The 14139-nt window shown below is 34.5% G+C and overlaps 1 long non-coding RNA gene across 3 annotated transcripts in view; it reads right to left on the bottom strand.

The window, feature by feature from the left end:
* The window catches only part of LOC144245670 (uncharacterized), a 36998-nt gene extending 24096 nt beyond the window's left edge, over nt 1–12902 (bottom strand). For all 3 annotated transcript variants that reach the window (XR_013339384.1, XR_013339389.1, XR_013339385.1), the window contains exon 1: nt 12821–12902. This is a non-coding gene — a long non-coding RNA (uncharacterized LOC144245670). The remainder of the gene's footprint in view (nt 1–12820) is intronic.
* Between the last annotated feature and the right edge of the window lie 1237 nt (nt 12903–14139).

Below are 14139 nucleotides of genomic sequence, written 5' to 3'. Positions count from 1 at the left end.
TTAGTAGACATGAGGAAAAAAGAAAATGGGGCCAAGACTGAAACCATCCCAATATAAATGAAGGTACAGAAAAACCTTGGATTGTGAGTAACTTGTTTTGCTAGTGTTCACCAAAACGAGGAAACATTTTCAATAAATTTTAACTTGATAAACAAGAGATGTCTCGCAATACGAGTAGTATGTGACACCGAATGCCACATGATCACAACCGAGCCAATGGTTCTTCGCTCAGTCACTGTGAGATTGTAGATGATCATTTCCCATGCTTAGATGTTCTGTCTCAGGCCACAGTGATTGGCAGAAATCAGTGATTTTCTAGAACATTTAGAAGTGGCACTAGTGTATTTTTTGTCACTTCAAAGTACCTATGGACAATCTTTTGCTTTTCCATACAAGAGTAACTTTAGAAATTCTTTCCTTCATTCTAAGACAGGCTGCCTGCACATTTAGACCCTTTCCTCTGCTGCCTTATTGCCAGTTGCATTAATACAGTATATAACAAGAGTTTATTAATACTGTACTGTAGTCAACACATGTATGAGCATATACAACAGCCCCCATGCAGGAAAAGGTTGAAAAGAAAGGTGGTAAAAAGGAGATGATTGTGGTGGAAGTTTAGAAGGAAATCATGGAGAAGTATGAATGAGATATGCAAGTGGCTGAAATTACTGGATTTTATAAGATGCCTACATGAACCATTTGCTCAATATTAAAGAAGAAATAAGAGATAAGGGGGCTAGAAGCAGCAAAAGGAATCAGAAGAATATCAAAGCAACAGCCATGTGTTCTAAAAGATGTAGAAAAGTTGCTTCTGGTTTGGATAAACAAGAAACAACTAGCAGGTGACATTGTGTCAAAGAACTTTATCTGTAAGAAGGCAAAGGCCTTGTGCACCAACCTCATAAGTAAACTGCTAGGTATGTCAACATAATGCTTCAAGGCAAGCAGGGGCTGATTTGATAACTTTAAGTGGCATCACTAATGTTTTGAGGCATGGAGAGGCTGCAAGTTCAGACACTAAGGCAGCTCAGGTGTTCTCTACTGAGTTCCAGAAGCTCATGGTTTTTGAGAATTATCTGCCAAAGCAAGTTATTAACTGTGATGAGACAGGGCTTTTTTTGGAAAAAAATGCCAGAGGACCTACATGACAGAAGAAGATAATGCAATGTCCAGTTACAAGTCCATGAAAGGCCATCTCACCCTTTTGTTTTGTGCTAATGCAAGCGGAGATTTCAAAGTCAAGCCCCTGCTTCTATATTATTATGAGAATCCACAAGCCTTTAAGAAATACAAGGTGCAGAGGATCCAGTTAAACATTATGTGGAAGTCTAACAGCAAGGCTTGGGTCATTTGTATCTTGTTCACTGAGTGGATTAATGAGGTCTTCAGTGACCTTTTCGAAAATAATCTGCCACTCAAAGCCTTGATGGTTATTGATAATGCCACTGCTCATCCTTCAGGCTTTAAGGATGAGTTACTTGGAGGAATTTGAGTTCATTAAGCTCAAGTTCCTTCCGCCCAACCCCCTTCAATCCTCCAGCCCATGGATCAGCAGGTCATTTTGAACTTTAAAAGCTTTACACCAAAGCACTATTTCAGCAATGCTTCAAGGTGACTGAAGAAACACCCTTACCCTCCAAGAGTTTTGGAAAAATCATTTCCACATTGTGAATTGCCTCAAGATCATCAATAAAGCCTGGGATGGAGTCACCAAGAGAACCCTCAATTCTGCTTGGAGAAAACTATGATCTGATTGCCTTTTTGGACATGACTTAGAGGGGCTTGCTCATAAACAGGAGCTGGGAGTTGTCAATGAAATTGTGTCCTTGGGGAAGACCATGTGACTGGGGGGTGAATGAGGATGACATTCAACATTTGGTTGAGGAATAGGGCCAGGAGCTGAACACTGATGAACAGATGGGTCTTTATCATGAGCAACAGCAAGAGGTTATGAAGGAGATCTTGACTGCATGGAAGGAGAAAAACGTGAGGGAATCCATCACTTCAAATGAGATTTAGAAAATGTATAAAATGTGGGAAACACTGCAAAATTTTGTCGAAAAGCACCACTTGAGTAAAGCTGTAGCAGTGTGAATGATGAATGTTTAATGACAATGAAATGTCACATTTCCGTGAAATCCTCAAAAGGAGGCAAAATCAAGTGTCACTGGATAGGGTCTTTGTTAAAGTTGCATGAAAAGAAAGATTCCGTTGAGCCAATAGATAGCAATGATTCTGTTAGTGACAGTGAAGGTCATCCTACACAATAACCCTCCTCTCTCTTGTCTCCCTCAGCCACAAAGGTTTTCAAAGGTAAGTGCAGGTTAACTTGTTTATTTTTCTTTATATTTTGAATTTTGTTTATTAGTTTGTATCATATTACAGTATTATAATCATTTTATGTGAATATTTTTAGGTTGTGGAGTGAGTCACGTGAGTTTCCATTATTTCTTATGGGGAAATTCACTTTGATATACAAGTGCTTTGGATTACAAGCATGTTTCCAAAGTGAATTATGCTTGCAAACCACAGTTTTACTGTATTTGTTAAGATAGGAGATGCTGAAGGAAAAGTATATCTGATGTAGACCAACACTGAATTATTGAGGTTGCAAAGAACTTAATGTATCTCCACAAAATTTATATGTCAAAAATCCTAACCCTCAATGTGATATTAGCAAGTAATTGCATCATGAAGGTAGAGCCCTCCTGAATGGCATTAATGCCCTTAAAAAAGGATTAAAGATAGTGCTCTCCACCCTTCTGTGATGTGAAAATAAGAAAAGATAGCAGTCTGCAACACAGAAAAGGATCCTCACCAGACCACTACTATCCTGGCACCTTGACTGCAGACTTCCAGTCTTGAGATATATTAGGCATAAATTTCTGTGTTCAGAAGCCACCCAGGCTATGGTACTTTGCTACAGCAGTCTGAATTGACTAAGGCAGAGATGCTTGTGAAACAATCAGTTAGGGAATTTAGATAGGGGGTCAGTAGGATAAGGTATATAGAAATCAAAAAAAAGTTTGTGCTGCTGTTGTAAATATACAAGTTGTAAAAGCCACACCTGTGGATGTAATCATCTAGGATTCTTTCTCTATGGCCAACAGAGGGAACAAATGCACTGTACCTGCTGTCACCTTGATTTTGGCTTAGTGAAACCCACGTTGGATTTCTGACTTCAAGAGCTATAAGATAATACATTTGTCTTTTTGAAGCCACCAAATTTGTATTAATTTGTTACAGCAGCAGTAGGATGCTAATACAATCCTAGTTACCATAAATACAACAGAAGTTTATTTCTTCTCTTTACCCTATAAGCAGAGGGAGGATAGATAGGATTGTGAGTAAGAAAAACAACCACAAATGATGGTTTACTGCCTATAAAATATAAAATAGTTTTGTATCTCACTACCTAATAGCAATTTTATAATAATATTTATTAAACTGATTATACACACAAAGACATATACTCACACTTATCCCTTTCTAAAAACATTCTAAACCATCTGCAACATCTTATTTGTTCATTAATTCATAAGTTGAATAAAATATGTGATGAGTACTCATTTTATATATGTAGTAGAGTTATATATATATGTATATATATATATACACACACACACACACACATATATATTACCATTTTGGAAGTGTACTTTAACAGAAGAAAAGTCATCAAAGGAGTCTCAGAAAAAAGAGCTATAGAAATAATAGCAGGAGAGATTGGTGTTCTGGAAGCCAGAGGGTAAGAACTACAAGAAGTGTTAATTGCACAAAAACAGCAAGCAGGTAAAAGATTTAAATGACTGATCGGGATATAATTTGTATGAAGAGGGACATAGTAGTCAATAAGGCTTAAAAGAATTAAATGAATTAAGAAATCATAGGAGATAAGAAAAGGAAAGAGAAGAACCAGAGATTGTTTTTGTTTTGTTGTAGTGTTTATTTAATTTTAAGGGAGGTCAGGACAGAGAGACAGGGAGACAGAGAATCTCGAGAAGGCTCCATACTGTGATTACGAGCCCAATTTGAGGTTCAAATCTACTAACCATGAGATCACGACCTGAGCCGAATTAGAGTTGGTTACTTAACTGACTGAGCCACCCAAGCACCCCATACCAGTGGTTCTTATATGAATTTGGGTTAATGATAGGTAAAATTACATGGCATAGCTAGTGAAGAAAGCAGCATTGTGAGAAATAATCTCTTTAGGGTGATAAGGAAGGAGCTAGCAAAGAGGAAAAAGATAAGAGTTCAATATACAGGGACTAGGTAGGAGAGGGAGGAGAATTGCTGGAGAAAAGTCCTAAGAACATGTTTAAAGCACACCTGAAGAAACTTCCTTGTGAAAGAAAGAGAAACTGTCTTCCACTTCACAAGAAAGGAAAGAAGAGAGTTAAACTGGAGGTTTTAGAGTGACTTTACACTCAATAAAACTTGTTTCTTTATTGGTTTCTGAAATAAGATTTGACCTAGGATTGTGGTATTAAAAAGACTCAAGCTAGGAATGGGTGGGGGTTTTAACAGAAAGTATAAAAAAATACAAAGAAGGGTTAGTAAATTAACCATTAAGCATCACTGGGGAAGAAAACCAGGGTTGAAAATCTGTATTAAAATCAGACAAATCTTGTTCTCTCTCATATTGTCAGGTGTTCTCTTCAACATCTCATAAACATACAATGTTCTTTAGCATCTACTTATTTCTAATATTTATTCAAGGTCTGATGTTCACTTATTTAGGTTTAGCTTTTTTTTCTTAGACTTTATCTTTTAGAGAAGTTTGGCTCATAGTATATTGAGCAGAAGGAGAGCTTTCTCATATACTCCCTTCCCTCACACATGCATAGCCTCCCTCATAACATGCATATACTCTGGTAGATATATGGCATTATAAATTTTTCCAAATCTATTGACTATAAACCAAGGGTGAAATTTAATAGAAACCATAGACTTTGGGACATAATGATGTGTCAATGAGTAGGCTCATTAATTGTAACAAAGGCTTTAGCTTTTTGAAAGCAAATTATTTCTGAAATACTCTTCCTGACAGACCATGGGAATCTGTTCGATTCCCCACCCCAGACCTACTGAACCTGAACGTCAGATCAGAGGGCCTGAGAAGTACCAGACAGGTCTTCTATAAGGCAATTATGAGACACACATTCTGCCCCAACAGGATTTTGTAAGAGTCCCAAACTTCCTTGCAACGTATCTTGAAATGTGTAAGAAGGTCAGAATTCTAAACCTGAAAATATTTTCTGTAGTTATAAAGTCTCATTTACCACAAAAGCGTAAAAGGACAATTTGGTCAACTATAACAACGCCATTCCTAGAGGCAGTGTCTAAGTTTCTTCAGCAAAGAGTGAACAGAATGGCAGTCCTGCAAGGTCCTCACTCTCCATTTCCTTTTTCTTTGGTGTGAGCTGTGGCACAAACTCAGAGTCGACCCCCGTAATCGGCTAGGTACTGTAGTCACAGCAACTGTGTTATGCTAAGTAAGATAAGTCAGGAAAAGATAAGTACTGTATCATATCACTTATATGTGGAATTGAAAAAAGCCCACCTTATAAAAACAAAGTAAAATGGTGGTTACTAGAGGTTCTGGGGATGGAGGATAGCACAGATACTGTTTAAGGGCACGAACTTATAAGAAGTAGCGAGTAAGTGTAGAGATCTAATGCATAGTATGGCAAATAGATACAACAATATTGTATTATAACCATCAAGCTTGCTAAAAGACTAGAACTTAATCATTCCAACCACTAAAAAATGGTAATTTTCTGACAAGACAGAAGTGCTAACTATCACTGCAATGGCAATCACATTACAGTATATAAATGTATCAAATCAGCATGTTGTACACCTGAAATTTATACAATGTTAGATGTCAAATATAGTTCAAACTTTCTAAAAGAAAACATTGAGAAACATTTATAATTACAAACAATGTGTAGGGATTGAAATATAACAGAAGATTTAAAATATGTTTATTTTTTTCTTTTTAGCTTCTAAAATACCCTTCTTTGGTATATTTGGATTTTGAAAAATGTACAATAAGGACAAATACATATACCTTCTCATGTGGTAATATGAAACTCTCTTCCAGTCTACGAATGTTTTAGGTATTTTTTCAGCTGTCATGTGATTCATCCATGAAAATTATTGGCATCTGAAACTACTTACTGTCTATAGTATTTTTCAGTATGACTTTAGGATATTGAATTAGTGTTTAAGATAAATAAACCTACCTATGGTATCCATGTATACAATATCTATTACCTACTTTAGAATTAAAAAAATACAACTTTACATGAACAATAGAAAATATGGAGGAAAAGTATGTAGAAAGCACAAATATGAAAAATAAGCAGAGTGGAAAAAAATAAGCAGGGTGGCTTTGAAGGTTTTCTTTCATTTGGGTTCAAATTCTGACTTCTTACAAAAATGTCTGTAGTTGTTAAATATAAATTAATATAGAAAATGTAAATAAAACTCCTACTTATAACTCAGGTTGCATTGTTTGAAATTATGTTAATTCATTTTAAATTACAACTACATAAAATTAAATAATGTCCACATGTTTAGATAATTATCAATAATAAACACCATTTCTTTAAGGATAAGGAAATCCAAGGTTCTGTAATCTAAATTCCTAGCCTGTTTCTGTAGCCATAGCTCTGTGATAAAGGCACACACGCAGTTTAGGGGATACATCAACCCAACTCACAAACCAACTGAGTCTCTGGTCCCAGTCTTCTTTGCTCTCTTTTCCCCTGCTGAATCAGTGCTAGCATATTGACTCGGAGAGAAGTCTCCACGTTCTTCATATGCAATAATAAGATAGTAACAGCTAAGCACTATAAGTATTGACTATGAGCCAAACCCTATGTTAGCCGCTTTTCATGAATTAATCTAAATTTCACAACAACTCATTTTTCAGATGATAAAACTAAGGCATAGAGTAGTATAGTAACTTGCCTGATAGAGTTAGGATTTGGATCCAGGCAGTTTAATTTCAGAGATTATATTCTTAACCATTGTACTCCACTGTTTCTCTCAAGGTGGTAACAAAGCCCACAAGTTGGGGAGATACAAAGCAATTCAAAGGAAGAAGGGTAGAGAGTGCATTTCATAGAGAAAAAGGTACTGGGTACTCATACCTCCTTTCTCTGAAAAATCTCTACCAGGTCCCAACAATAGCATATTAGACCTTCTCTTTGGAAATCTAGTCTCTGCTAGATTACTCATGAACATCAGATAAAAATAACAAAATATTGCTAGTAATGCAGTGTTGCAGCACTATGCTCGTGATGTCTATATAATTTGGCACTTGTCAAAGTCAGTACTCAGGAGTTATGGAAATCAAAGTCCACATGTTACTGCCTTATCACATATTCAACCAGGTAGAGATTTAGGGTTTTTTACAGAAAAAAATGTTCACGAGTTTCTGATTTACAGTGTATAAATAGGGACTTGCAAAGGTAGCTATGTGAAAGTCTTGAAAAATTTTGTGTTGTCTATATTTAATAAAATTCAGTGTTTGATTTTTCCTTTACAAAATAATCACTGCCTTGATTTAATATCCATGTTTTGCTAATATAGTAAACATTTTAGTTTGATTTTTGTTCATTTGTAATTCTCCTTTAGTGAATTTACACTTGCTCTTTGTTCATTTTTATCTTATCGTGTTCATACTTTCTTATTAATAAGATCTCTAATTACTAATGTCATTACCTCTATGTTAATCAATTAGCTTTTTAAATTTTAATTATGGTAATTACCCATACTAAATTTTAACATTTTTATGTACTCAAACTTATTAATGTTTTTTTCTTTAGGTACTGGATCTTAGAAAATCTCTGAGCATATAAATATTCAGTTATTTTTTGCTCCAGTAGATTTATAAGTTCAGCTTTTCCATATAAATATTTTACTCATCTGGAATTCAGTTTGGTATAAGGTGTGAGGTTGTTTCCAATTGGCTTCAACACCATTTATTTAATTATCCATTCTTTCCTCACTAGTTTGAAATGTCATTTCTATCATATACTAAAATTCCATATATAGTTGTTCTGCTTCTGCATTTGTCTTCTGTTTCACAGATCTTTTTGTCTAGTCTGGCACAAACTTACTGCATATTATTTTTATAGTTTAATAGTACATTTTACAATCTGGTGGGTACATTGCTCTTCTTTAAAAATAAAAGTTCTGGCTATTCATTAACTTTTTTCCAGATAAACTTTAGAATCACTTGACAAGTTCCAGGAAAGTCCCATTGGGAGTTTGATTAGAAATGTGTCAAATTTATAGGTTAACTTGGAGAGAGTGGACTTCTTCCTCTCCAGAAACCTCTCTCACCATTACTCAAAAATTTGTTTACTCCCCTCAGTAAAATCGGGTCATTTCCTTCAAATAGGCATGCTTATTTCTTGCTAAATTTATCCATATATGTTATTATTCTTAAGGAGTTATTTTCTTTATATGTTCCCTAACTATTTGTATTGCATATTTTGTAACAGATGTGTTAAAATGGAAAGAATACAGATTATCATGAATGCTTGTATCTATTCTTGTCTCCATTCTTTAATGGCCCCATGAACTTCAGCAAATTCCATTTCTGGCTTTTCATTTACCAAGGGGAAAAGAACCTACCTTGCTCTTATTCTAGGTTTATTATAAGGTTCAAGTAAAGTAATGCAATTTATAGCATATTATGATATAATACTAAGCTATGTAAATGTCATGATATACTATGTATAAAAAAACACTAACTGTACCTCCAAAAAATAAAATTAAGAATCAAGATTTAAAACATCTAAATAATTGAACCTAACTATTTGCATTGACATTAACCAGATGAAAGTTTATGCATTCCACTTTCCTTTTATGTTCAATACTTTAAAAATGAATAATCTAAGAACTGTAGAATAATAAAAAATATTCTGATTTATATTTTACTCTAATATATTCTGTATTCATATTAGATTAAAATCATATCACAAAAACATAAAACCTATGAATTTTTCAACTCTTCAAAAAGAACAAAAATGGTATTAATGATACAAATACTTTTGTTTTTGTTTAATTTGAAAATTCAGTTTATTTTTTATTTAATTTATATTATATATAGAATATACAAACATAAAAGACATATGTCTGATCATTAAAATGACATTTTGCCAGGGCACCTGGGTGGCTCAGTCGGTTAAGCGTCTGACTTCGGTTCAGGTCATGACCCACAGTTCATAAGATCGACCCTTGCATCGGGCTCTGTGCTGACAGTTCAGAGCCTGGAGCCTGATTTGGATTCTGTGTCTCCCTCTCTCTCTGCCCTCCCCAACTCGTACTCTGTCTCTCAAAAATAAACATTAAAAAATTTTAAAAACTGACATTTTGGGGTGCCTGGGTGGCTCAGTCTGTTAGCCATCTGACTTTAGCTCAGGTCATGATCTCACAGATTTTGAGTTCAAGCCCTGCTTTAGATTCTGTGACTCCCTCTCTCTGCCCCTTGCCTGCTCACGTTCTGTCTATCTCTTTCTCAAAATAAATAAACATTAAAAAAAATTTTTTAAATATATTTTGTCACATGCGCAGTGTCATAAAAGTTAATTGTATAATAATTTTAAATGGGTATGATGAGCCACACTTTGATACTTCTAGGACCGTTACAGCAATCATTAACATAGCTTTGTATAAGCGTTTAACTGCAAATACATATACAACATATACATAAATAAAATGCTTTATAAAAATGTTAAACAATCATATGTTTAGTTTATAGAACAAACTGAGTACTAGTGTCTTCTCAGATACATTACAATGCTGCAAAATATACAGAGGCTCTGAATTAAAACTAATTTAAAACCAACACAGAATTTATTAGAAATACTAAGGACCAATCTATATAGAAGGGAAGTGGCCCAATAATCTGGAAAAAAATAGCCTTGCATTTCATTCTTGTGAGCTTTATCAATTTGTAAAAATTTTAGTTTTTTTCTGTCTCCTTGAGACTAAAAGTACCTAATATCTCTCTCAGTACACATGGAAAAATTATATATATGTATACATATATATATTTGTATGAATAATAAACTTCTACTTTCCTTATTATTCAGGTTTATTCAATAACAACAACAACAACAAAAAACCCCACCAAGCACATACTGAGGCCATCATATGCATTTTAATTGGCAACTTCTTGACTATATAACATGTAGGCTGTTGCCATACTTTTCAAACAGTCATGAGACCCTTAATAATGATCATTATTAGTTTCTCAAGGACACAATGATAATAAGCTCTTTCCTCTTTGCTGTTCAACACAAACTCAGCAAGAAATGATTTACCTGAGGAACTTGAACAACACACCATAAACACGAACTACAAGGGGGAAAAAAAAGTAGGCTTGCAAAACACAGGGACATCTTCAAAAACTCTCCTTCCCAGTGATCCCAAATTCAACACACTATATCCCACGATAATGTTGCTCTGAAGCCTTTTCCATTTTAAAATCTCAGATCTACCTATTAGATTGAAAGTGAGATTTTCCCATTTTTTTCACTTAATTGAATCAATGACAAAAAATAGTTTATATGAGGGAGGAAATTATTTTCTCTAAATACCTAATACAATTTGTTATTATTATTTCGATTTAAATGTTTAGAGTGATCAAACTTACAATTTTATTTGATTTACAGAAACAGAAACATTTCAAATAACCACACTTTTCTTCTCTTCTGGCTACAGGAAAGTGTACGCATTAGTCCTTACTAATCAGTGCTCTCTAAAGATGTAAAGAATTACTGAGTCTAAAAATTTTATATAATTGAATCAATTCTTTAGTATATTCCATTTTTCAGATATAGCTGAATTGTTCCCATGTCTTACGACATAACTCAGTGTTTCTGACCCATGTAAAATTTTACTATGATGCCTTCACAAGAGTCATTAAGCTAGGTCAGATAATCAATATATGTATTATATTCATTGTGAGCATTTCAGTGTAATTGTTCGCTGGTCTCAGCAGAACCGAAAGAATTATTTTACTTTCTGAATTTTTGCTCTAAAATATTTGTCAAAATTTCAGTGTCCCATGAATCTTTCTTATAAGTTTTAAATCACTAAAAAATTTTAAGTGAAAAAAAATTTAAGCAAGATGCAATAATACATCTAATTTAAAAGGGATTAATCATTACCAATTTAGCATCAAAAGAACTGCCAAACAAAAGCAGTTCCACATGGGCTATGTCATGGAAGACTAAAAAAGTCATGCCACCTACCTCCTTAACCCAACTACAGAGGGAAAGAAATAAGCAAATAAATTAGAGTCTCAAAAGAACATGTGGATTTCTTTTATAACCATGTCTCTATAAGTAGGATCCACACTATCAGAGTCCCTGAAAAACATGGGGATTCATCTATAATCCATGTTTTCACTATAGAACATTAAGGAAGTCACTTTCAACATGTCCATTCTGCTATCCACATGTGCTTACTCTTTAGAATTTATTGTATTAATTTGATCTATTCCAGCAGTGACCCTGGCCATGGGAAAACTCTATTTTGCCTTCCTTCTGTCCCACTTTCCTCTCTAGTTTGCTCACAAAAACTGTTCTGGAAAGATTAAAATTCTTTTTACACACAAGTAGGCAAGCAATGAGAGAAAAAGACAGAGGATGGAGAATTATGGAACCTGAAAATGCAATGAGTAAAGTAAGTGACTCTAGAGTTATATAGGCCTAGGTAACTGTGTAATATTTAGTACTTGTACTTAAGCTACCTAGTAACTGTAATATTGGGTATGAGACTAGGTCTATCTGAATCTCAATTGTCTAATCTCCAAAATGGGTTGGTATATCTACCTATCAACAGAATCAGAAGGATTGAAACCATAAGCAGATCTCTAACACATAGTAAGTTTTTAATTAATAATCATTTACTATGAAGTATTTTGGAGAAGGAGGAGGGTAAGGATTTATGTACTTATAAAACAGACCAAGACCAAATATTCATGAATAACTTAATTGTAGTTTAGACATAATAGTATATAATTAAACTATACCCATCTATATTTTTCAGCTAAAAGTACATATAAAATATCTGAAGTTCTGAATTATTATATTAGATGCAAGGTAGAAAATAGCTAGTCTTGCATTTGTATAATATTTTCATGTCCAGGAGATATAAAATCATTATAACAAAGATTAATCAGAAGAATTATAGAAGCATATCATTGTATATCTTTTATTTTATTTGTATTTATCTCATTTTCTGCCTCAGCTCCATGCTGTAGAGCCCTTGGAAAATTTTAATTCTTTTTTTTTTTAATGTTTTATTTATTTCTAGGAGAGAGAGAGACAGCGCGAGCAGGGGAGGGCCAGAGAGAGGGAGTCACAGACTGAAACAGGCTCCAGGCTCTGAGCTGGCAGTCAGCACAGAGCCCGACGCGGGGCTCGAACCCACGAACCGCGAGATCATGACCTAAGCGAAAGTCGGACGCTTAACCGACTAAGCCACCCAGGCGCCCCGGAAAATTTTAATTCTTTAAAATAATTTATTTCACATATTAAGCAGATTGTCTAGATGCAACAGATAAAAGTAATCTATAAAATATGTGATCAGGAAAAGTGAAAAAGAGAAGAACTGACAAAGCAAGGTCAAAGTAGATATACTGGAATTAATTCAGTGAATTTTAAACAGGCTAAAGCTTCCTTATTCCCTTATTATATTCATCTGTTTGAGTACTTTGAATTGCTGATAATAGAAAATGCAATTCAAAGTACCTTAAACTAATAAGAGGATTAATGTAGCAAATTACCAAAAGTCCTGATAGGTGTCATGTGGTATGAGATAAAGATTCTAGGTCCACATCTCTGATATTTCTCACCTCTGCCTCCATACATGAGCCTTGGTTTTAGATCAGCTTCTCCTGGGGTCACAATATGATGTCATGAATAACTGGTGTCATAATTCCTCATTTGCATCAAGGAAAAGGAGAGCAGGGATATCATCCCATAATAATCTTAAAAAATCCCTGGGTGTTGCAGTGATTAGACTACCACTATGCTGATTCCTATGGCCAAGGGAGTATCATGTGCTGGTTGGATGAAGTCTTTGTTACTTGCACTACTCCCTTAGAATAAGATAGTCAAGATTCACCCCTAGTGTTTGGGATGAGAACAATTGCTACCAAATTACCTGGCTGCTACTAAGAACAAGTACAGTAAAAAGGATGTTGGGGAGGCATCCAAAATACATATCTACTATGTGTATATGCCACAGCTGAAACTTTTTATGAAAACCAAAATTTCATGACATAATGAAGAGACTGTTTATCACATGGTACACATGGTATAGTTCAAGTTTTATTGAGGGTACCAGATCCATAGCTGGCTATGATAATTAAAATTAGGCACACATAAGTGAAAAAACTTTTATGGTGATGCCACAGTTGATTTAATGTAAACGGGTAATATGAAAAGTATTATTTGTATCACCAAAGACCAAATTTCTCAGTAGTGATTGATTGTCCCAAGGTTGTTTTGGACAGAAAATAGGGTGTGTCTAGACAAAATATGTGGTTACTGACCCATCCCAATAAAAGTAGAGAAAATTTTATGGACTCAGAAATGTCAAATCTCCGAACATTTTTTTAAAGAGTATAAGGAGACTCATGATTGATTAAATAAAAAGAAATCAAAGAGAATAAAGAAAACAGCCAATAGTGCTTCCTAGGCTAGCATATTTAGTCATTGCTGTATAAATTTATATTTTTAAAATACATTATCAGGGATGATAGCAAGAATAGAGGTTGAATAGGTAAAGATAATTTTTCAGTTGGTGAAACTATTACATATGATACTGTAATGATGGCTACATAACACCAGCAGGACAGAGTGAAATTTCATGTATAAAATTTTGAAAAAAGTAATTTAGGATGTCAGGGGGTCCCAGGACAGAATGCAGAATGTAACAGAATAACTTTTATTATGAATGCATTAATTAACCTTCCTGAAGGGCATAAGGAAGAAAGTTGCTGACCTAAGCGACTTTGGAAATCTGTGGAGCCTAGAAAACTAAAGACAAAAGGACTGCACATAGCACATCAGACTGTTTCCCGTGAGTGTTTGGTTTATC

The sequence above is a fragment of the Crocuta crocuta genome, unplaced genomic scaffold, assembly GCF_008692635.1.
Source record: "Crocuta crocuta isolate KB4526 unplaced genomic scaffold, BGI_CrCroc_1.0 scaffold191, whole genome shotgun sequence".
Classification (NCBI taxonomy): domain Eukaryota; kingdom Metazoa; phylum Chordata; class Mammalia; order Carnivora; family Hyaenidae; genus Crocuta; species Crocuta crocuta.
The sequence above is the reverse complement of the archived record's forward strand: the minus strand, read 5'-3'. Positions and strand labels throughout refer to the sequence as shown.